This window comes from Columba livia, chromosome 5 (genome assembly GCF_036013475.1).
Source record: "Columba livia isolate bColLiv1 breed racing homer chromosome 5, bColLiv1.pat.W.v2, whole genome shotgun sequence".
Lineage (NCBI taxonomy): Eukaryota > Metazoa > Chordata > Aves > Columbiformes > Columbidae > Columba > Columba livia.
This window is the reverse complement of record NC_088606.1, coordinates 43,317,764-43,343,670: the sequence shown is the minus strand read 5'-3', so window position 1 is coordinate 43,343,670 and position 25,907 is coordinate 43,317,764. Positions and strand designations below refer to the sequence as shown.

At 39.3% G+C, this 25,907-nt stretch overlaps 1 long non-coding RNA gene across 2 annotated transcripts; it reads left to right on the top strand.

Moving 5' to 3' along the window:
• The first annotated feature begins 10,420 nt into the window (after nucleotides 1–10,420).
• On the top strand, nucleotides 10,421–25,436 carry LOC110358569 (uncharacterized). 2 transcript variants are annotated; one of them, XR_010473253.1, is made up of 4 exons: nucleotides 10,421–10,628; nucleotides 18,973–19,081; nucleotides 19,612–19,654; nucleotides 24,291–25,436. It is a non-coding gene; the product is annotated as an uncharacterized LOC110358569 (long non-coding RNA). The 2 variants fall into 2 exon arrangements; XR_010473252.1 differs by lacking the exon at nucleotides 24,291–25,436 and having other exon boundaries at nucleotides 19,612–20,082.
• Nucleotides 25,437–25,907: the final 471 nt, after the last annotated feature.

The following is a 25,907-nucleotide window of genomic DNA, read 5'->3' as shown; positions in this document are numbered from 1 at the left end:
GCAAATGCATCTGCTGGTTGGCAGAGCCAGTGGCACCACAAAGATGTCAGATCCTGAGTTTGAAAGCTTATCTACCACCCTCATTTCTTGCTATTGCCACAGATCTCTTCTCAGCAGTCTGGGGCTTTGCTCCCCTAATGCTGGGCTTGTCCTACACAGCTGCCCACCCCTGATAACACAGCTGGGGAGCCCAGAGGAAGTTGTACAAGATGCTTTTGTCAACACCCCTTCCCACACACACCATCTCCTGTCTCCTTTGTTACTGTAAATTGACATCAGAGCTGCTGAATCATGATACGGGAGTCACAAAAATATTATTTATGCCGTAGAAACAAGGCCCCCTCCCTCTCATTGTTTCCTGCCTGTGTCAAAATGGAGTCACTGATTTTTGTCCTGGCTCCTCCTGCACTGGCACTTCAGGTGAAGCAGGCCAAGTTCTCCTCCTTCGGGCTGGGATAAAATACATGTACAGATACAACCAAGATTTGATTCTGGCCTGCTAAAAGGCAGCCTTGCTGAGCAGACACTGTCTGGACAGCTCACCATGAAAAGCCATTTGGAACCAGATTCTAAGAGATTTGCCTACAAGGTTAGAGCCCCAAGGGAATTTTTCAAATGATGCACTGCACATTTGAAAAGTTGGCCTCCCACACAGAGGACTTATGTGCACTGCAAAAATATTTTGTTAGGGTGCTTAGTTACAACAGGCTTTATTCCTAAGCCTGTAGATGGAGCTGAGCGATGCACTGTAAGTGAATTTCTAAATAAACCAGAGTGTTGAGGAAAGAAAATGGCGCGGTACCTGGAAGAGGATGCATGGAACAGAATGACTTGGAAAGCATTAGACAACATAAAAAGACATAAGAAGGACACAGAAAAGAGAAGAAAGGGGCAGAGGGAGCAACAGTTATAGTCAGGGAGACATCGATGCCCAAAACCAAGAAGTTACAGAGAAATGAAATATTAAAAACATACAGGGAATGAGGGTAAGTTATGTCCAAAGAGAAGTCTGAGAGGCCTGGCAAAACACAAAGAAAGGAAGACATTACTATCAAGTCATACAGGAAATACATAGTGATCATAATTTTCTACGTATAATGTCATAAGCATTTAGAATTTTTTATGCGCAGATAAATGCTTTTTGAAGCCATATTTTCATAGCCCAGTGAGATTTAACTTTCCTACTTTAATACATAGAATCCATATAGATTCGCTGAAGTGTGCAGAGGAAGCTTACCGTCTTCGACTGTCTAAACAAATTTATTGGGAAAAGATACCTATAGATCTCTTGCAAAATTTCTATTTAAAACTGTCACAACAGTTAGAAAAATCTAGGAAAATTCACAAATGAAAGGAACTATTTTCATTCACAAATTAAAACAAAGTTGTAATTTCTTTCACTGGAGTACTGTGCCTCTACTGTTCTCTTCCAAATTCTTGTTTTACAACCAGCTAACAAACAAAGCTGTACTCAAAAAGAAAATATGGAAAAGCAATAAAGATTTCAGTTCTTCATTTACTGACAGTCTTCCCCACTAACTATGACTCACCCTAACATTAGCAAAATACATAATAAATTAAAAATAACAAACTACTCAGGAATTGTGAAATACTTTAGCCAGCACGAATCATTGATTTTCAACAGATTACAAAATTGTTATTGTTGCTATTATTCTTTTAGCAGCAGGTGAGAGCAACATTTGGACAAAATGATACACATGCAAGAAAAATCTTGTAACCAAACTTGAAATCAAATGCAGCAAGTTAATGTCAGAACCGATAGAAGAAATTATTGTAGAGAAAAGAAGATAGATTTTGAAAATACAGCTAGTGACTTAGATTAGCCGTGTGACTTAGGTCATGTGAAAAAATTCTTTTTTAACAACAAATGAAGTCATCTCCCTTGCTCAGTTCAACTATCATTGTTTGGCACATAGCACACTAAAACACAGCACAACATTAAAAATACTTGCATAGTCAGTGGGTAAAAACAGACCTTAAAACTCTGCATAAACTTCCCTATCATGTGCTTTATGTATCTCATAGTTTCAAACATACCCATCCCAATTCTATTGAGAAAATATCCTATTGTACCACTATTATATGAAGGTTTATGGAACTGTGCTAGAATGTAGAACTATTCTCCTTTTGAAACAGTTAGCACATGCTTAGTAAAGACAACATCACTTTTGGCACCATATTTCCATTAGATGTAGGGCAGATTCAGGACTGAACGGGTGATTGTGCCCAGTAGCTGATACCAGGTGAGTGACAGCACTGCCAGTGGGAGGAAATCCTTCTCTGTTTTGGTTTTTTTGTTCTTTGCCAGACCTATAAGGATTTTAAGCTCTGCAGCACAATTTCAGCTGACTTTTCTTTTTGGTAGTAGTATTTAGTGCTTATATTGCTTTTTTGAGCTTGTTTGTTTGTTTGTTTGTTTAATCAACAGATCTTAAAACAGTTACTCTTCTTTAGACACAGTATTTTACTTTAAACAAGGCACTGAATATGTACTCCCCATGGCCAACAGGGAAAATAAAGGCATAGTGAGTGCAAGTGGATGGCTAATGAGTCAGAAAATTAACTCAATATTCTAGACTACAAGCCAGACCCCAAAGAGTGGATCATACTCTCCTATGTTAGCATTTGCAATTCCATTTTTCTTTTATGAAATTTACCTTTCCACAAAAATAATTTGGAGATTACAGGTAATTAAAACAACATTTTTTGGAAGTGTTTGAGGATTGAAAGAGAACAATAAAGGATGAGATCTCAAGAAAGAGGTAGTCAGGAAAAGAGCACAGCAATGTGGCTTTAATAGACAGGTAAAGACAAAGGAAAATTTGGGGGGTTTGAAGGGCAATATTATTAGAAGCAGGAGATTAGTCACCTTTTATGTTGGGGAGGAGTTATTTATAGCGCTTTGTTTTCCACATGGTTTGCTGTGGGACTTTGACAGAAAACACATGCTTTTCTATGTTTGGCAAGATGGAGAAGATGATAGGTTGGGCTTAAGAGCCAGACAAGACTTCAGAGCTCTTATTTTGCCAATGCAATTAGTAGTTTTCCAGCTGTGGCTCTTCAAAAAACTTCCATTGTGTATCTTTAGTAGGCTATAATAGGATAAAATAAAGGTTTTATTTTTGTATAGAATATTATTGGACATTGAATAGCCATGAAATTTATCCAGTTGCACATGGAACATTTACTTTGGATTTTTTCCTCAGAATTAATTTGGAATTGGTCAGATTATAAGCAGGAAATCAGTGTGACCCAAGCACAGACTTTTTGCAAAGTCTCTAAAATTTGAACTTGTGTTTATCAACTGTTTAATGCTCTCCGTTCCTAAGGGACTGAGAGGATAAGCAGATGGTCTGCAAAGCAAAACTATAATATTTGAGGCTTGATGGGAGATGAGCATTTTGGGCCAAGAGGCATGTACAGTCTTGCCTGCTATTTATTCTCTCTAACATTTAAGACACATTCATCACTCAACAAATTGATGGCAAAATAGCTGTTCCTATTCATCATATGCCAGTCCTAGGATGGGCTTTGTGACATAATCGAACCTGCTGTAGAACAACAAAGGAACAGTCATTATTTGGATAGCACAGAGCAAAATGCTAGTTTGACAGGTCTTTCAAATACAGCAGATAGGCCTCTCTCTGTTGCAGGATGGACTCGTGTTCAAGTTAGAAAAGGTAAGGCAGAGACTGATATCTCAAAAGGCTTTTTCCCTGAGAGGTTATTTAAGAAGCACAAAATCTTAAAGTTACCCACATCTGTCATGAAGGAGCTGCTTTTTCAAAGTCTGCTAAAAGGGGGCTGGCCTTGCTAACAAGCGAGGAGATGGTCTCAATGCACTAATGGTTCTTTCCATCCAAATTTCCTGTGTGTGTCACAGCTGCTGTTCTGTGCAGCTGTCTCTGGTTTGTTGGGTTTTTTTGCCTACCCCATCTCATGTTTATAAACGGCTTATTATTTTATGTTGTAGATCAGGGAGATGAAGAGTAAGAAATACTATTCCGATTTCTGCAACTTATTGATGACGAAGCCTTCAACAACCAAATATCCGTCCCATTTGTTAGTAACTAAATAGTAAATAGCAATACATTCCTACTCAGACAGAATTTTACCCTCGGGCTTTAAATTTTCCTTTGTTTTCTTTTTGTTTTCCAGGCACATATGCTCATGGATTTATCCCCTGCCAAAGGCTTTAGAAGGCCTCACTCATTGTGAACTCCAGTAAGCACCACTCTTCTCCCTGTAGAGGTGATGTACAGGAAATGCATAAATGGGTTTCCCTACTTATTCACGGGGTTCAACAAATTTCAAATCAGGTGTAGAGTGATGTGACCTTTTAGTGAAGGAACCTAATGGGAGAGGCCACCAGCCTCCAGATACAATGAGTATATCCCCCTGGGACGTGGTGGGGTTGGGGCGGGCACTGGCTTTAGTCATGGGTGCCTTCCGGCAGGCTGAAGCAGGTGCTATCACCCTCTGATTCCTTCATCTTTCTTTGCTTTCATTCAGCAGTGATTAGTCAAATTCACTTCTCATCATCTAAAGGTGAAGATAACAGCTTGAGACTAAAAGAAATAACTGATGAAAAGCCCATCCTGACCACTCCAAAGTGCACACACTCTGGCAGGTAGTAGATTGATGCTGGTTTGTAATAGCGTTGCTCCATAATTGTTAGTTCTCATGCTGCTCACCCATCTTGTGTTCATGTCATCCTCCTTTTCCCTTTCCATTCTTTGAGCAGACAGACCCCAGTTGCTGAGTGTTACTTCAGTATAAAATAACACGTGGTACTTGTGGTGTGGGAAGGAAGCTGGCTCTGAGAGATAAAGGTTGAGGTTAAGAGCAGACCGACTGTTATGCTCCTGGGGCTTTGCTGCTCTTTGTATAACCTTGGTGTGGCTGAGTGATACAAATCAGCACTACCTTTTCTGATAAAATCCATCTACCAGAGGCAAGCAGCAGCCATACCTCCACATCTTTTTGTAGTTTATTACAGCCTTGGTGTTCCAAAGGGTCTGGATGGGTCAAAGGTTAGTTTTCATTATATTACTGAAAGAGAGTAACCATGTTCTGTTGGGGGTCCAGAGATGTAGGAAAGAAACTGAAGAAAAAAATATATCAGAGGACCTGCAAGAAGCAAAAGCCTTTGGGGAAATTCCAGGATTGACAAAGAAAAGAACAGTCACTGAGAATGCTTGTGCAAAACCACCATCTTCTCCTTCCTTCTCACAAGGACTAGAGCAACTCACTTTGAAAGAGAAAGAATCGAGAGAGTAAGAAGGTTTTCACCCAGCTGTCCCACTCTGCAAAGCCCCACTGCTTTACTTCACCTACACCAGCAGGCAGAAATGCAAAATTGTGCCATTTGTGACCTATAGAAACAAAGCTCAATGTTTGCATGGGTGGGGGAGAGATATAATCAAGCTTATCACCAACTGGAAAAAATGCAGGATAAAAATATTCTGGTTGCTTTATCTCTTGTTGTTGTTGTTTGTTCCCCCTTGCCCTCTGCCTTCATGCAAGCCTTAATTTCTTTTCTTTCTAGGAAGTGCAAATCCTAAGTGAAGCCCAGCTTCATTGCACATAATCATAGAGATTGAGACTGGTGGTTTTGAAGGCTAGAGACTGAAACTAATGGTTCTGGAAGATGCTGCAACAGAATCAATCTTTAACTATTTAGTGGAAAACAATAATTAAAAATAAGTTAAGAAGCACTGAAAAAACAGAGAAGAGCTGAGCTGATCTCCTCAAAGTGGTCCTTAACCCATCTTGTGGAAAATCTTCTGCCTGATCGTCTGAAGTTTTATGCAGTAAGGGAAGTTCTTATATTGCTGAGGTCTTCAGAAGAGGCAGGTGTGAATTTACCAGGCAGGTCTATGGCAGCTGCAGTCTCTCCCTTTGCAATGTTCAGAGCAGAACAAACATTGTCCTTAGACAACCTTGTCCAACCATTCTGTCATCTGATTCAGACTCCAGCTGTCTGTTCAAAGGGAAGAAGTACTGTGAGCATCTGCCTAATTGAAACTTGGGACAAGCATAATGTTAAATAAGGCTAAAGCTGCTAAAATTTTCACAAGAGAAACAAAAATCTGCTCTTTCTCTGAGGTCAGCTCTATCCTGGTCAGCTCTATCCTTAACCTAGCTCTAGTTCTGTCACATAATCCTGACATAAGGAAGTTACTCCCTCTAAGAAAATTTGGTGGAACCAGAATGGAATTGGCATGTAGAAACCCCCTATCTTTCAATATACACAATTTGCAATTTTAGATACTGATTTTATTAAAGCAAAACTAAAACATTTGCTCTAAGCAATAAAGCTAATGATGCTTTTTCCCTTAAGCTCTGATTACATCAGGAAAAAACAAAGTATTTTTCTGCACTAGTTTAGATTCAAAAGTACTACTGATCCTATAAAGTTCTTTATGTGCAGTTCTGAAGAGGATTAGATTATTTACTGGTAAAATATCTAGTAGTTTAAATGTTCCAACAACTGCAGTTGAAATCAAGAGAGGTCAGGGCCTATGAAAAAATAAAGTCTTAAGAGTATAAGAGAAGAACAAACTTTGCCTTTCACACTGTAGAAACTGTAAACAGAGTCAGAGTTTGAAATAAAAAATAATGATGTTTCAATTAATGTAACAAAAATATGTTTTGACCTAAGGTTGAATTGAGAAATTGATGGACTAAAATATATGTTAGCCTGAACGTGAAGAAACTATGTTTTGAGCCTTCAGCCTTCCTTTCATTTTTCACTTTCTCCATTGCTCCAATTCCTTTTTGGTCTGTGAGTTTTGTCAAGTAGTACAAACAACCAAACAACAAAATAACCAAATAATCCTGAACTATATTTCACAAAATTACTTTTAAAGAGCTCTAGCTTAGCAAAATTAGGTTATGAGGGGCTAAAAGAAGCTGCTGACTGCTGAAAATATAGTGTAGGTACAGAACAACCAGAGTGATCACCTTGCCAGTGAATTTAAGAGAGCAAACAAAGGGACAGAGTGAAGTGTGCAGAATAATTTTCAAATTAAAAAAAAAAAAAAATCAAAACATTATTTTGAAGTAAGAAATGTATGTTATAGACAGGCTACTGGAGAAATGATACTTCCTCTTGCTCTCAGTGAAGGGCTATAAAGCTCCACATTTATGGTGCTTACCTGAGGCTTTCTACAGTCTTGGTAACAACAGCTGAAAGGAAAACGAGAGGAGCCAGCCCAGAGATTGCCCAGGCAGAGCCATTGGCAAGAGGGATGCCACCAGCGTGGCATTTTGAAAAAGTTCTCTCTGAAAAACAGCGAGAAATAACTGGTTGAAATGTGATAAAATGCTACTAACTTAGCCTCCTGCAGGACAGATTTGGTTCTTAAAAAAACCCCAATCTTGTCCACATTTTGAAGAGCCCTTTCCATTTTCAAATCTGCACCCACAGGATACAGATTAAAGCAAGTTATACCTTTGTTAACAGAGGGTCATTTTTTAAGGGCAATTTTGTACATACTTGACTTGCAAAGGGCTATGTCAAATCCAACCAAGCAATGCTTTGTTCACCGAGAGGCACAGAAAAAGTCTTTCTGACTACAAGAGTCTCTCAGCTTCCTAAGCACTTAAAAGTCACTAGTCCCGAACACTTCCTGAGTTCATTTGCATAAAATGCACCCCTTTTCTTCTATTTCTTGCTTCACACATTATTTTCATACTGCATATTAGACCACTAATAAAGTACAAGTTTCAGAGAGTATGATCTAGTCTAATAAGTACACAAAGCCTAAAAGGACTGAAAACCCCCAGCTGCTCTGATCATCTTCATTGGCTCTGTGGTTTAGTACAATGAAAATTAATGATAATGTGTGATTTGTCGTCTGAGAACTTAAATTTTTGTCAGCAGAAGTTAATAATTCTCACTTTGGATAGGTCATAAGGAAAAAAAAATCAGTCAATAAATGTTAAGCTAGAAACAGGTTGAAACAAATCAACAGACCTCTGGAAAACATCTGGAAACAAGCTGTGAGTTATGGTCAAAGTTGAACAAAGTAAATTAGTAAGAATTGGTGGAATAATTTGTTTCTGAATGTTTGGTTTCCAGAACAGATTTTCACAGTAATAAGCATGATAAGGATCTTTTCCTTGGTCAGGACAGGCTAATTTTCACATTTACATGGCCAGGAGGTGGAGTCATAGAAGTCCAGTCTTAAGTACATGCACAATATTCCCAAAGGGCCAGAATTCGATACAGACCTCAAATTTAAATGAGCTAGAGACTTTTTTTGTGTGTGGATGCAGAGTGGTAAAACCTATCTTGGAGTTTATGGATATGGTCCTCAAAAAAAAAAAATTGTTAAGCCCTCTGTGGAAAATCTGTGACAAGTGTGTGAACTGGGACATTTTGCTAGAAACAAACAGGATCAGCCACATGTTTTGCCTCATTTGCCACCAAAAGAAAAAGATGACTGCATCATAGCTTTCAGGAGAAAAGACATGAACAGCACAGCAGTATTCTGTCCAGTAAACTTCAGCATTCTATAAATATTTTTAGAACTTTGAAAATAACCAACAGAATAACCAGCAAGAGGAGGGACAGGTTAGATCAAAATGAAGAGAATATGCATGTATTAATGTTAGAACTAGCCATGTTGCTAATCCCTGTGCACACTTGAAATGAAAACATATTTCATGGCAGGAAAAAACCCCACAGTTATGAGCTTTAGAAAAATTCCAAAGCGCGTGCTGTTAAGAGAGTTAACGTAATGAGGGGAGTTACAAGATAAACCGAAGTTGCCTGCTGAATGACTGTGCAGAACAGAAACAATCCGTATAGAATGAGTTACTTCAAAAGGAAGTATTATGAAGTTTTCATCCCAGATTAAGTATTTTCAAAAGTAAGTTGTGCTGAAAGTTTTATAAGCTCCATTCTAAAACAATCTGGAGAAAAGAAATCTGGATAGAAAACGCACCATAGTAATAGAAGCAGGTAAAATACTCCATTTCTTTTTGGTAGAACTGCACTTCCATTCACCATAGAGTAAAATTAATTTAACTGTGACAAAAAAAGATGACACTTAGGAGCTAGTGCTGAGAGACAAAGAGATAACACGTTCATCCACTCTGCTCAATAAGCTATTTGTCTGTAATCTACATCCAGGCAAGATCACTTGAAGATTCTGCACACGACTTTGCTGCTTCAGTAAAACCAAGCCAGCTTCCTAGGAATATTTGTCTAATGTTCTGATGACATTGTCTTCAAATCAACATTTACATTCTGTGTAGGACTTTGGGCACACTCGCAGGACTGCTCTTTATATTCTCCATTTTCCAGTAATGCTGAAGACCAGATTTCAGGAGACTGATCATTTTCCCAGTTTGGTTGGAGTTGTGGGAATAATTGGCTTTTACTGGCTGAATTTTAAATAAAAGGAGGGAAGGATAAAAGGGGGCGGGCGGGGGGGGGGGGGGGGGGAAAGGTGGCTACGGAATTCATTTATCCCAAATAATTTTTACAATTTTCTTACAAAAATAGAAATCCCCCAAGATTTAACTATGAGTTGAACTACACTTTTTTAAAAAACTGAAATTACATACTTTTTCATTTCAAAATTTGTTAAATTTTGAAACAAGAGAAGAATTCCAGCATTCAAAAGCTTCAGTTGCAGACCAAAACAATTCAGAGAATCAACAGAAATTTACAATAGGTTGGTTTCCAGGACCAGAATCTCAAATGAAACAGCTAGCAGAAAATGAAACAGCTAGCAGAAAAAGAATGCCTAGATCTAGTCACAACTGCTAACTTCGTCTTCCATTTCTCATTCTCTCCTGCCTTATTATTGCACTTCTCTTGCAGCAGCTTATCTAATTCACAAATACAGCTTTTTAAATTTAAAAGCCCCTACTAAATTTTTCCTTGCCCATCATCCACCATGTAAACTTGTATTTTTTCCCCTTTGACTTTGCAGAAGAAATTTTCAAGATCGTTTTTAGTACACAAGCATAACAAAAAGCCTTCTCAAATATTTTGCATATTGTATCTCTCTTGTCTCTTTTGCTTGTTGTGGAACATCATGTTCTTCTCTTTCAGCCATTCCTAGCTCTACTCTGTGCCCCACAGCACCCCCAAGGAGTGGTGTTTCCTACTTAGAGCAGTTCATTTTGCTCCTGCTTTTACATGCAGAAGGCACCTCTAGTCTCTGAAATGTTATGGTACAGTCCTTTCTCCCCAACCATGAGAGAGAGAAAGATTTTTTTTCGTCTTTAATATGAAAAACATCAAAATCACAAGATATACATATAAATCTCCACCCTAAAAACATACATTTCTTCCACGTTGCCAAGGAAATGAGTACATAGTTAATCACGATGAAATAAACACAGCCCTCTCCACCTTCTCTATCTTTCAGTCTGTCAGCCCTCCAGGCCAGGAGCTTCTCACTGCATTTCTGTCCAAACTTTGTGGATGCAACAAAATAATTAAGAAAAAGTCTTCACATTCTGAGTGAGACCGTGCTACTGTAGGGGATGTAACTGCCATGACTGAGAAACACAGGACCTGTTGGTGACCGAGTTAAGCTACAGGCCTGAGAAACTGAAGCCAGGAATTGCACATGCACCCAAAGGTCAGCAGATTTCTCGTCTCTCTCTCCGTGTACCCTGCAGTGTTCTGTTAACATTTTGCAATAGGTTCAGCGGCACAGTTTTTGGGGTGGGTGTAAGAACGCACCGCTTCCTGTGGTGGCCGTTGTGCTTCCTGTTTTCTCAAGGCCGATGGAGACAAGCTGGCGGGGCTGCTGATTTTGAAACAGGGGCAGCTGCATGATTGTCTTGTGAGAGCTCAGAATGAATCACCATCCCATCCCTATAGAAAAATCCCGAAGCTTCCCAGAGTTGGAGCTTTAACTCCAGTGGAGTTGGGCTACCTGCTTACGCATTGAGAAGAAGGTGGGGAATGCCTAGAACACCAAACAGTCAAAAATCAAGGGCCAGACCACAATAGCTCATGAAGTTGGTTCAGAAATCATACAACTTTTGGAAAAGATTTTCTCTGTTCACTTAGTTTCCATTCTTTGAGGCACAGCCCATTCTCTGCAATAAAAGCAAGAAATATTTTCTCTTTGAATATGAAAAACATGAAGTCTCACGAGATTTTTCATAAAACCACAAGTCAGCAACAGTAGATGGACAGGAAGGTCACTGAAACACAGAACTACCTTTACACAGCCTTTTGACCAATAAATATCCAAACCATTGGAGTGTTCTAGGATACACTAAATTCAATTTGTTGGTAAAGAAGGGAACTTTTGGTAAAAGACAGGAAAGGAAGGGAAAATAAATTGAGAAAAAAAGTTCACCTGATGTAGGATAAAAGATGCAAAATTAGTCTATCCTGTTACAGCTTTATCCAGTTATTATCATTAAAACTCCTGTATCAATATGAGACATTTTCCAGACCTATTTACAAATAAGTACAATATAAGCAGGATTACAGAGGATGCTTCCCTGAGCAGGAGATTCTCAAGAATTAAATGAGTATTTGACGCACCTGCTTGCAAGAAAAAAAAAGAAAAAGGTTTTAAAAAAAAGGCAAGTAGTTAAATTTATACTGTACTTTGACCTCCAGACTCACATTGGCTCCTAGATTGTCTAGAAATTTGAGGCTAACACCTGTTAGCTAACATATGCTAATAAATATGCTTGAGAAATCTTGCACAGACAAGGCAGTGTGCATTTTACCAGCTCACTGAATTAAATGTTAGGCTGTTCTCTATTTTTTAAGTTAACCACCAATGTTTTTGGCAAACTAACATGACTTTTTTTAACCTGTTTCAGTCCAGATCCAAGCCTCCCAGCCTGCTTCAGCTTGTTTCACTATTAAAGCCTCAATTAATTGCTGTTATCTTCAGTCCCATGTCCAAAAGCAGCCTAGCTCTATATTTTGGAAATAAAACCTAAGCAAAATGAAAAGGAGACAGTGAGAAAATAAGAGCCTAGAAAATCTCTACTGAGGCTGAAAGGAACTGTGGTAAAGGATTGGTGGGACCCTCCTGGGGAGATGTGTGTGATCACCCCCGACATTTGGAGCCAGCCCAGAGAGGAACAGAGACTACTATTTAAACCAAATCACTCTGAGGCATGAGACAAAAAGATCAAGGAGTAACAGAGTGACTGTGTGTTCAACCCAACTGACTGACAAATGTTTAGCTTGTGCTGGATGCATTTAACATATGTACCAGAGAATGCTTTTATATTCCACCACCTGGATGCTAACACCTCTGCTTTTAACCATCTATTTGAACCACATGCTACATTGTCTAAAATACTCCCAAATATGTGCACGTAATTTTCCACTTCCTGAACCTTCACATCCTCCTGCTCTTGCCTGGTCCCCCATAATCTTAGACAGTGTCTTACATAAGTATCCAATATAGATGAATGCCCCTTTGCTTTCTGAATTCTTGTCATGGGCCTGCCCTGAGTTTTCACAGAGAAGTGAATATGAAAGAGCTTGAGTTCCTCTCTCCACACTGCATTTGTTTCACTTTCTCCTCTTTTCACTCACTGATTTAATCTGAAGCTCTCTGAGCTCAAGTGTAGGGTTCCTGAGTTCCCAGTTCATAAGATGAAGACATTGGCACTGCTGGAGGATGTGAGAAATGAAGACACGCCATTAGATGTTGTCATGATCTGCCTCAATGGCTCTCCCTTCAAGCACCCATTTCTTTACTTGCATTCGTTTCTGAAAATCTCATCAAGCCTGCTTAGCTGTATCTACACTGAGGTTTGCATATAAAACACTAGAATAAGAAAGGGCACATCCCAGTTTCCCTCCCATGCCACAGACCAAAGCTCTTCTGAGAATCATTCTGTGGTGGCCCCATAAGATAACTTATTTATTTTTCCTTCCTGGCTTTAAAAGCAGAATGACTGCAGTCCCCAGTCACATGCATCTTTGCCCGTCTGGTATGCAGCTCAGTTTGCAGCAATATGGAGTTAGCATGGCTCTTGCAGGGCAGTTCCTTATAACCTCAACTGAGGTGTTCAGAAACTGGAGAAGCAGTGTAGAGTGGTGCAGACAGGTCCTAGAACCTGAGAGGAAATGCAATGCTAAAAGATGTGGAGGGTAGTAAAATGAATGTGGATGGTGGTTAAAAAAAAAGATAAAATCTAGAGATATGTCACCTACGGATTTATCAGTATCCATAATTTTGGATGACGTGAAGAGTGATACGAACTTTCCCAAAATGTCCAACAGTGTTTCCTGTAACTGAACTAAGACAGAGGATCAAATCACATTGTTTTGCAGTTACTGATGTACAACAGCAGCTCCAAAACTTCTGCATGAGGAAGCAGGCCTTCACAGACCTGTGTGATAAAGCTGCCCAGTCCTTTGGAACCACATACCATACTGACCAGAAAGGCAGGCTGCTATCTGGAAACTGGCTACCCAAGGCTGCTACGAGTCCGTGGCTAACCATCAAGTCAACTGTCAGGTTGCTGGGTGGGGTGGGGGGTTGCAGCGTTGTTATGAAAGTTGTTTATCCACTGATTATCAGCAGCAAGAACACACTTGAAATAACAGCAGGCGTTTACAGAAAGAGCCTCTAAATTGCAGTATGGTAACAGATGATGCACTGTGTACATGATTTGTGCTCCATCAGAAGCCCATGAATAAGCAAAACCAATGCTACTCCTCTCTTCTTCAAGGCTTGATAAAGACAAACTGACCAAGACCAATGTGGACAGCATGAGCAAAGTGTGGGATGTGGGAGTTCTAGGGAAATCATGCATATGCAATGTTGGGCAATCTGGAACCTTATTCTTTCCCATTGAGATAGTCATCAGCAGAGTCCACTCCAGACACTGTCAGTCTGCAGTCTTGTCCTTGCCCATAACATTGGTGTTTTCACTTGAGATGGTCAGGTAGTACAGGCATGAGCACAAGCCTGAGCTTGTAGCTATCAGTCAGATAAATCTTAAGTCTGTTAAAGAGGAAAAGTTGCAGCAACAGAATTTCCCAGAATTCAACAAATTCATATCACTGAATAAAATAGCATATTTGTGAGAATTTGCAGGGCTGGGCTAGATGACAATTCAAAAAGAAGTAGCTAGGAATTCTGGGCCCACTTATTTTCCAGGTAACCTCTTTGCTCTGCTCAGGAGCAAAAACCACGTGTGTGTATCAAACCTATAAGTTTTTTAATTTGGATAAAGTAGTACAGAATACAGAAGAACAAGAGCTTCTGTTCTTACGTAAGAGGCACATAAAAAGGTACTGCTGCGTTTAAAAAGAAAAGTCCTTTTCTTCCTCTTGTTTTCACTCTTGCTCTTCAGGTTCCTCCCCTAATTCAACTGGGAGAACAAGTGATACGCTCTCAACACTGTAAGAAGAAACTAGCAAAAAAAAACCCAAACAAACACCTTCCTAGCCTGGGTTAAATCTCTTTTGACTCCTTTCTATATATAAGTTTCTATATATGAGCATAAGCATATGCTGGAGGCAGATACAACCAAAGCCACTGCAAAATATGAAAGGAGTAGCAAAGGTCAGCAACAAACTGTACTAAGGTATTTTTTTCTGTTTTATGAACAGTTTTTATCTAATTTGAAGAAACTGGACCCAGGGGAAAAATTACTAAATAAATACTTCGTGGAAATTCCTTGCATTTCCAGTCCAGTCAAATACAATAAACACGCTCCCCTGAAATATATACACAAAGTCTAGAGGTAAGTAATCTATGGATTTATCAGTATCCAGAGAAGGAGACACTCTATTGTAAGAAAGAAAGAAAATTCCTCTCCTATGCAAGGCTGGTGAACACTGATCATAGTTGTGGTGCACGTGTATGTAGGAGAGGCCTTCAATTTTTTGTCTAATAATTGGTACTGAACAGGATGTGTGCCCTTTATCCTTACACAGCTGCAAGAATAATAAAGAAAAGTAGTATCTTGTCCCAACAGCCACATGTTCCACAACAAATCAAGTATCTCATTGGTAAAGGGAAGACAACAGATGCAAATGAAGAATGTGGGGATTCATCCATACAAAAACAGAAGAACCAGAAACAGCAGAATTACACAATCACTTTAAAACCACTTCAGATGTTTTGTTCATATATATTCCAAGTGGGTTCCCTAAGGACATGTTAGCAATTTCTGACTGCTAGGGAGATGACCACTATAGTCCTCACTACAGACTCTGGAAGAGGTCTCTCCCAACCTAACAACTAATCTGTCAGTCAGGTCGCAGAGTAATATAATGCAAATGCAATACATCTAAGACAGGCTGAGAAAACAGTTTTAGCCTTAGTGGAGTGTGCGAAAATGCTATAATAAGAGGAAGGTCTGCAGGCTGACAGGATCTGTGAGATAATTGTCCTAGGATTGAGACAGATTCTCTGGGGGAGATTTTTCTGTGTGTGCTATAAACTGTCACAAAGTATGTCTATCCTGAAAAATACATTATTGTGCAGAGATCTTCAAACAGATGCCTGGGGGAGGTATCTGACATACAGTGGCATGGCCAGATTCATGGCTGAGCAGTTTCTTCTTAGTGCCTTACTATGGAGGTATACCAGTCTGTCTGGAGAATCTTGAAGATGCTGCTGCACTCTGGGGTGTGGATAGTCCTGCTGTGGCCCTATAACTATTTAGTGTTATTCTGAGAAGAGAAAGTCCTCAATGGCTGAGGTGTGTGTTGAGCATCATAATACATAGGAATAAGCTTAGGGAAAAATCCCTGAGAGATTGTAAACTCTCTGACAGTTAAACTAGCAGCTATTTTAGTTACTCTTGTACAAAGCTTTATTGTCACAAGATCACCCTGTGAGGAGGATCTGTCAAGAGAGCTTATTTTTGGACAGCTCGCCTCTTCTGAAGTGATAGTAACAATACATATTTTTTGATGAAAGGGTGACAAACAGACTATCACAGATGTAACAAAATTTGACTAATCACATCTTTGGGTTTCTAAAATGGAGGTGGTTCTCTATAGGAAAATGAGCATGAGTCAGACTTCAGAATAGAATGCCTTTTAAACTTCTGAGGACTGCAGGCTAACATAGCCAGTTTCAAAAATTAAATCTTGATTGTTTCAGGAATGTAGAAAATAAAGATTTTTTAAAAGTAAGCTGTGATGGGTTAAGACTTTACTTGGGAAAACAAAAACAAACACAACCCCAAAAATGGTTTACATTTAATTTTGTTGAAACAGCATGATGATGACTTCCTCATTTGGGTTATTTTTTATATTCCAGTTAAGTGTCTTTCATCAGTGATGTTCCCAACAGCAAGCCAGATGTAATCCTTCAGAGTCATGGTGAAAAATTTGTCCTTGTTTCTTTGAAAGCATATCTAGACCATTTGGTGATGACTGACCATGAAGATGATGAGGATCTGTTCACTATTCTTGTTTCAGGAATCATGGTTTTATAAGTAACTACAACAGCTGTATGCAGTTTTGATCTTTCTAATAACTGACTGGATGAGAAGAATAGACAGAAAAAGATTTAGGAAACTTTCCTTCTGTGATAGCAGAAATGCAGCTGGGAGTGGTCCCAGGTTTGTGGACATTGCAAAATAACTAAATGCATTTGTTGTATGGAAAGGGAGCTACTCAGTGTTTCTCTCCAACCCTACACATACTGGCCATGAAGAAAAGCCTGGTCTCTTCTGACCTCATACCAAATGGGAATGGAAAAAAATGGGGAACATTCTCAGAAAGAGATTCTGAGGAAGAATACATATCCATTAGGCCATCCTTTCATCAGCATGAGGTAACTCGTGAATGGAAGGAATTTTAGCGTTGTCTCTCTTGAAGGTTTGATGTTACTGTTTCAGCAAGGGCGGGGTGCGGGGGGAAGAGCACTGCAAATCCCACTACCAGCTCACAGCTGTTTCCTAATATAAAGGGCTCTGGCACCAGACCTGGAAACACCTTGGTATGTACTGATATCTCAGGCACTACAAGCAAATGTGTGAATAGGTTTGGTGCCAAAAAGTCAATGATAAAGGGAAATAAATCATTATTATAAGTTTGGGTGCTTAAACAACCTTTGCAACTACGCTCAGCATTCTAGCTGCTGGGAAGTCATGGGATTCATGGATTGTTACTGCTTTTTGCCTCTCACATACAGAGGAGAGTTGGCTGGTGGTGTGACCCATACTGCAACAATATAGATTGGTGAAACAAGTCCTTAGTTTATCTTCAGGGATCATGCCCATTTCTTCTAGGGCATGCCAATAGCAGCCCTCTTCCTAGGACTGACACAGCTACTGAAACTGATTATGGCATCCTTCTGTGGTTTTCATTTTGATTCTTCATGGTCAGATTCAGAGCAATGAACATGCAGAGGGATTCTGCCAGGTTTTTCTTTCAGAAATCTAACTGTACAGTGTAACACAAAATGCAGTTAATCTGCAGAACTCCTAAGGTCTTTGTTTTCTTCTGCCTGAAGTCTTCTGACTAGCTCCAAAAAAGTTAATCCCATCTCAGCTAAAATACACAGAATCAAAGCTGTGATCCCAGAATGACATAAAATAAAGGAGTCTCTAATCCAACTAATTTTTATTATCATCCTTTCTCACATTATTCCTCTGCTTTCTGGGTTTAGAATTCCAGTTACACTCTCTCTTTGATGCATCGCATCTTCCATCACTTGTAATAAGATCCAAGATATAACCCCACAGAAGGATTGCCTCCTGGTTAGAGAACCTCTGATCAGCCAAACTTCCTTCCCAAAGTGAGTCAGTCTATGCCCCAGTCCCCAGGTGAGCTCTTTAAGAACACCTTCCTGTAGCCCTAACACCCAGTACAAGATGATGCAGTCAATAGTGCCTTAGATTATTTCCTGCTACAGGTGGTTTGAGGATGAGAAGCAATCCTTCACTTTTTGTATAAGACAAATAATCAAGATAAATCCACTGCCTGAAGTGGATGGGAAGATCAAGAAATAAGCTCAAGAGAACAGGTCAGCATATCATTCAAAGGAGGAGTGAAATGGCAAAAACTGTTCTTGTAAACTACTGGAATGCTATTGAGCAATAGTTTTGGTAACATACTCATACTTGCATACATACAAAGATTCTCACATGTATGCACAAAAACATAAAGAAGACCCTTAGAATCGGGAGGTGATTTGAAGGTGGCATTCAGAAAGGGATAAATATTGTGGGGCTCTCAGTTTGTGAGGTTATTGCTGTTCTTCACAGCTCCCTGAACAGCAACTTAGAGCCAGATCTATTTAAAAACAGCAAAGGCAGAGAAGTGAAGTTGCCTTTGGTTGTGCTTTTTTTCTCTTTCCCGTTGTAGCTTCCTCTTTCTCTTCACCAGCTCAGCACTGCTGGCAGCTTTTTATAAACCACGATTCCTACTACTGTCAGCTTGTTTGGAAACTACATGGTGAGCTCAGTCCAGCAGCTACTGCTGTGGGTTTGTGTTTAACTGCAGACCGGATTTGCTTTCAATTCTGTACCCACCACCATAATTTTCATACCAAAACACTCAAAGACCTCTGCATATTCAAAAATATACCGTACAAAGCAGAATTTTGCACAAAACATATGCAGTTATGTAGCATAAACTAAAAGTGGAAATGTGTTCTCATAAATAAGGAGTGGAGAATTTCTGCACAATGCATTTGGCCTCTGGAAGGTTAAACCATGGCAAGGCAGTTAGTAATGCTGGGTTATTCTAGGCTGACAGTAATCTGCACTGAGCATGCAAAGTGGTATCACAACCAGAACAATACCGTTTCCCTGAAAATAAGAACTACCCCAAAAATAAGCCCTAGCATGATTTTTCAGGAATTTTGAGGATGCTCAAAATATAAACCTTACTCCAAAAATAAACCCTAGTTACAGTTCATTAAAAAAAATAAATTTAAATAGTGTCCAGGCAGCTATACATGTAAAAAAGTAAGCATATTTTGGAGCAAAAATTAATATAAGACCCTGTCATATTTTCAGGGAAAAAGGGTAGCTGTGAAGTAAAAAGCAATATTGAGAAGATCTTCATTTGTAGAGGAATCTTCTACAGTATCTCAGACATCTTTAACACCAGAGACACGGTGGATGGGTGAGTAGAGTGCTGTCCAGAAAAATTACGATTACATGAATGATCAGGAATAAAAGAGTGAAAAAGCTTTGTCTAGCCATAGCATCAAGGATTACTCAGAAAGCAGGCAGAAGCAACAACGGGGAGGTGCAGGAGCAGGACTGTGGGTTGGGATAGTGAGATAAACAGCACCAGCACTCGTGAAGTCCTTGTTCTCTGCCTGCTGCTCCAAAGGCAAACTTTGCTGTTGGTTTGGTGGAGAAACTAACTTGTGACAGACACTTAATATTTCTTCTCACCACAGCAGAAATGCCACAGCCAGTTAGGGACTGGGGGATGAAGGCAAGATCTTGGCTTGAGGCAAACAGTACTCAGAAGAAAAGCTGTACAAAGAAAATAAAATTGTAGGTTCCTCCTCTAGGTCAGAGTTAAAAAAACCTTTTTACTTGCATAGCTCTAAAATGTTTCCATGTAGGTACAAACATACATGCAATTTACATGGTCAGTTTAAGCCCTTTGATAACAGGGTTACTGTTTGTTATTTTTCTCAGATCCCTCAGAAATACTCCATGGACTTGCAGAGGCCTACAAACCGTGAGTTCACAAGTCACTAAATCCTGACTGGAAAATATATGTCTAAACATAGTACTTGGACTAGTTAAACTAAATCTAATTTCTGTATTACCGAATTAAACAAAACCAACAACACTGGTAATAGCATGCTGCAACTGTAAACTGTGTTAAATTTAGTCACTGTTTAAAATACATAATCCAGTACTTGAATGAAATTTTAAACACACTGTTAAGGCTTTATATGTAAGTGAGGTCTATGACTGAAGAGACAAAAAACTTGAGCAAGCCCTGGGGCATAGGAGTGGGAATAAGGAGACTGTTAAAGAGTTGCAGCTCCATTTACCAGCAGAGCACATTTTATCAGCACCTGTTTGCCCATTCTGTACATAACTGAATGTAGTATTCCTAACGGAACTGTAACTGTCTCAGCCCATTGGGTTATCAGTAACAACGGGTCACAATGGTTAACTAACATGACTCTCCTCAACAGACAAAGCCATTGGGAAAGTTTGTCCCCTTCTCAGCTGGCAGGGATCCTGTAATTTGGGGACAGTCAGCTGAGTTATAAATACTCTGCCATGGTGCTGTTTTGGTGTCTACTCCTTTGTCTCGTCCCATCTCCTACCCAGAAAAGAACCATTTCCCTTTTCTTAATGACCACTGAAATAATTTAGGGAATTTCCAGAACATGGTGTGCAGATTCTGATTCACTTTAACCCCAGAAAACATTTAACTCCTTCTGGAAATTATAATGAATTGATCCAGTCCTACACACTAGGATACCCCCAGTTTCATTCCTCTTTCCCTTTTTCCCTTTCAACCATATATAAGCACTGAGCATCCAAAGCATTCTGCTCCTCTGCACCCCTCTGTCACAGCAGTGACATCTACTTAGTCCTGAGACATTAGGCTCTCCACACTGTTAACTGGGTCAGATTTGAGGAGGTGTCTTCTAAAACAGGAAGATAATTTCATTTTTCTCGTTTTCTGAGATACATATATATCTCTTCTGTAACATTCTTTAAAATGTTTCACTGCTTCCACTAGTACAACATGGTCAAAACAAAACCTCTGTTTTCCTTCCCTTCTACCTCCTTCTTTTAGCAAAGCTATTCTTCTGGCTCCCGCTGTCACTCAGGTGTTGTCTCTGACACTAAGCCAAACTACACAAGCAGCCTTTATCAAGGATGTGCAGCTTCCTCTTGCAGGACACCTGTAAGATAAAACTTTTTCACTTTCCTTTCATAGCCTAAGCTCTCACCCACCAATAGCCCCACCTATGGCAGCCTCCTTGTCTCTGGCCTTCCTAGCTTCAGACTCTCTCTTACCTTTCTCTCCAGTGTAAGGGAGGATCAAAATACTGTTCAAGTGCTCTCTTTTGTATTTCTCCACTAAATTCTTGTCAGTTACTACATCAAATAAATTTTGAAGTCCTTTTAGCACCCTTAACACAGCTGGTACTCCCTAATTTTTGTTTGTTTAATGTATAATACAATACCCTAATGTAATTGTTTAATGTTTGATGTAATACTTCTGGCACAACAAGAAGAGTTAAATACAGTTCGGTACAGTCAAATACTGGACTGGAGGTATAGAAAATTGTTTGTATTAATAAAAAAAAGATTGCAAAATTAAAGACCAATAACCACAGTCATAAGAACAAGAGGAGGGAGGAAATAAAGTATCAACCCATATATTGTTACCAGAACAACTTTAAAATAATACCAAAATACAGAGCAAAACAACTGCAACCAAATAAAAAATTATCAACTCCTTCAATGGGCCTGCAGTTTTTACATGGCTGATGTAGCATTTGCGAAAGCAGTAAGCAAATTGTCCTGCTAAAAAAATTGAACAGCTTAAGATGGATCTACTTATCTCTAGACTGTTAATTTCTTCTACCAGTAAATTAGTGAAAGATGTTAGCTTTGTACCAAACCCTGCAGATTTCAAGGCACCTGAAAAAAGGAACGAAAGCAAAAATGAAGACCAAAGAATCTAACTGTACGTCACTTATACAGTAAAGATGGCCTAAGGTTACTAAAGAATGAAGTGTAACTAACTCAAACAGAATTTTTCTTCTCAGTAACTACTGTAAGAAAAAGATTTCTATATCTAATCTGCTACAGACTGTATCATACACAAGTCATACACACCTGTCCTAATCATACACATAAAGCTGTGACATGAGGCATGCATGCACGCTTCACCACTTACACAGCCAAATGTCTACTGTGAGGATGTATAAAGAGCACTGGCTTCTAGTACTGCAGTTCCTCTGCTTATGCAAAATTCCAGACACAACGTCCTTGTGAAAGTGGTGGCAGAGAACCAACCGGCTGTAAACCAGCCTGCTACCTGAAGAAATTATTATTTGTGAATAGGGTTTTTCTCTTTAGAATTCTGAGAGATTACTAAGAGATATAATCCTAATAAGATGCAAGTCTGGCAAGTATTATTTACATTAGGAGAGCAAGACTTCTTCCGAGATACAGCTGCACTCTCAAGCAAGAACTGCTGCCCCAATATCTAAATCTAACTCCATACAGCAGAGTTATTTCTGACACAGCTTGGCAGAAGTCACCACGGATGCAGGGAATGAATCTTTTCTACTGGCGGGTGTAGATCAGCAATGTAGTTCATATCATCAGTGCACTTCTAAAATGAATCTCCTGATCCTCCCCACTTATTGTGCTTTAATTTATACCACACAGCAGTATTAGAGTGCACAAACTGGATTCTTTTCACCTGAAACTGAAGATGTGTCTCAAGACTCCATCTGCAAATGGGATTTCAGTCCATGATATCAGGCTAGGACTGGTCTGAAGTGATACCCCACAAGGGGTGGTTGTTGAGCCTTCAGCAACAGCAATTTTTGCTCTAAAGATATGCTCTTATTGAGCCAGATCTCAGATGCACTTCATCCTTATGGTTTAATTATGACTATTAAAGAGTCTGGTTGTGGGAGGAAGAACCTCATCTGGAGTGTAGGTTCAAGGCACAACTCTATGAAGAAGTGTTTGACAATACTGCTTGCATTTTACTGGTGCTACTGACTGTATATAGCACGTAGACTGGATGTAGACTTCAAAAGTAGATGCTTTAATATTAAAGGACTCTTCTACATTAATTGCTTGAAATGATACAACAGTTTTGAGAGACTGGATGTCTATAAATGAGCAGGAATGTGTAAATTAAAAATCTTTTGCTTGCAGAATACAGAAGATCATTAAAAACTGGTATCAAATCTTATGGATTTTTGAACATGCCTTAAAGCAAGACCAATTTTTTCCAAATACAGTAAATAATAATATGTAGCTGAGATGTAAACAGATCTTGAACCCATAGGGGAAATTTCTTCTTTGTTGAATTCTGCTTTATGGACACTTTAAAAGTTACTAATAAAATGAGAAATGAAGTGCTTCTCATTTGTGTAAGTGATTGCATATCATAATGGTTCCTAAAAATGCATGAGGTTTTCTGTGTTAGTACTGACTCAAATTACTCCTCCTTCTCCCAATCAAAAAGGTTATCTTCATTCTGATATGGATTTAGTCTAGTCTATACCTGAAAGTCTTTACGGTATAGTGAAGCTAGTTAAGACTGTGATATTTTAATGCCATTTTTATGAGATTTCCCACTGGCAAAAGTCCTTGTACAGATGCAGTTACATAAAACTCAGAAACTCATGAAAGCTGAACTGTCAAAAGCACTTTTTGGTCACTAGGAACTGCATCAGCTCTAGGAGGCGATGCTCGAATAGTGGGGAAAAGCCTTTGTTCAAATGTACCATGGTAATAAAGCTGTGGGCATCAGAAGAAAACAGTGTTAAGCCATTACAGTGGAAAGGGAAGCACCTTTCAGCACAGTCTGCTTTCAAAGTGTTATGGGTCCTAAGGTGAAGCTCCACATGAGGAAAAGGTGGTAACTGATTTTCCATAAGTAACTTGCAGCAGCCGCTTTCTGACTCCTACTCTCTCATTATGGAAAAATGCAATAAAGATATCTCAACTCATATCTTCAGCTCAATAGTGGTATTTATAACAGAGTTAAATGCACAGGATTTTGCTCTAGAGCTTCAGGCCCCACAGATTCCCCAGTCAGAGAGACCCATAGGCTCTCTTCAGAGAAGAGGGCAGACTCCCCCATGTCATCTCAATAAATGTTCAATGTTAAAGGATGATGTACAAGACCCACAACCCGACTTACTTCTAGATAAAACAAGTTTGATGAAAAACACAACTCTGTGAAGGATATGGAACATACAAGGGAAGCCCTTGCTTAGAGGTCTTGTCTTGCTGTTACAAGAAAACTCAGTAGCAGAATCTATGTAAACACTTGTTTCTGATTAAAAGATTTCAGGATAAGTGATGTTGTATGTGGTTTTAGCAGGGAGAAAAATTACCTTCCAAGCACCAAACAAGGTTTGAGGTAACGGGACCTCTCTGTGATGTGGCTGCGAGTTGAAACCCTTTTGCTTTTTGTAACTTGTGGTTAGAAATAGATTGAAGAATAAATGGGTAGAGGTAGGGGAAGAACTGTCTCAGAAAAACTGCATACAGTGAGGTGATGCTTACACGGAAAATCTCTCAGATTAATATGAATGTTAAATGTTTTTAGAAATAATTTTCAGAAATTTAATCTTTCAACTCAGCAGGTTTTTCTCTACTTCACCGAATTCCCGTGGTAGAGAAGGATCTCAACATTACTTCAAAAGCCTTTTGAAGGTCAGGTTATACTCTGTGAGTAGCAGTTCACATCATATGCCTCTGGAAAGTGGTTCTCTGCTATGCAATTGTTTGGTAATTTCATCTGTTTTCTGCATGTAAATCATCTAATAAGGTACTGCAAGGATCTGGACCAAAAGCATTGTCCATCACAGGCCTTCCTTTAGGAGTGAGAAGACTCTGTGATTACAAACATAGGATAAAACAACAGTTATATACATCAGTGAGAAAGTAATCTGTGTTTAATTTTAGCAAGATTGTTACTAGTGATGTTCCTATACAAATGTGATAATGTAAACAAGCATTTTATTCTTGTATGCTTTATGCTTGTAGCATTTCCATTTATGGAAATACTCTTCTTCCTAACAAGTTTATCCAACTTCTGGACTTTCTGCTGGTCCTCAGGCTTTATAGCATATTATTTGGCTCTAATTCATCATACAGAGAATCAATTTCTTTATTTATATTAATAACCTCAGTGCATTTGAGATTCCTCATATGTTAAAAATGGTTGATAGTGTTGGTAATCTGGCATTCCCTGAGTGCAGTGAGGCTGGTGCAAAATATCTGACCTTATTAGGTAATTTCCTGTTCTAAGAGGCAGTGCAGAAATATCCTCCAGTGTATGAAATACACTTGCATTCCGCTGTAATAGAAGCCTCTCTGTGTAAAACACTACAATTTTAAACCTTCCAGTAGCTGCTTAAGCTATCTCTCAGTGTATGATGAATCAGATAGCATATCTTCTTTGTTCTGAATAGCCTTTTTAATAAACACACAATTCCCACAATTACTTTATCACCCATTATCCAATTGCCCACTTGAAGATTTGTGTATGCGATTGTTCGTTTGCACTGAATTTTATCATCGGGACTGTACATTGCTCCTCTCCTTTTCCCCCAGGTTGTTCTGGTCACTTCCAGGCCAGTATCCAAGGGGAGACTTGAGAACCATTTCAGAGGAGTAGTGGACTGTTTAGCAGCTTGCTTATTTCTAGGTTAATGTCAAGATTTCATGGTACAAATCAAATAAGAATGAAATGCTTATGTATCAGTCCATGCTGCTGAAATTCAGTTTGGGGCTTCAAGAGTTAATGTCCCATCATGTTCTTGATCTTATCCCATTGCTAATATGGTTTGATTGTTGAGTTCCTAAGGGTGGGGAATGAGAGGAACTTGTGAGTGGCCTCTGTTTTACCAGTGTATGAGGGAGGAAGTCTGTCGTGGCTGAAATTCCCCCTCACACATAGAGCCAGGTAAGTGGTGAACGGGCTACTTTCAAAAGCAGAACCTGTGGCACATGGGCATAGATTGAAGGGGAACAACCCAGAGAAAGAAACTTCACTTTTCCAAGACATTAGTAACAAACTGCAAAGCAAGAAGGCATTTTGAAGATTGAAGAGTGTTCTTCCCTTGTAGCAAGGCTCCACCTTCTACATGCTACCCCATGGCCCACTCACCCTGCCCCTGCCTGAACCTCACTGCGAAGGGCACATGTTCAGTGCAGCCAAATGCAAGTGAAAAAGTGGGATGAAGATACAGGAGAAC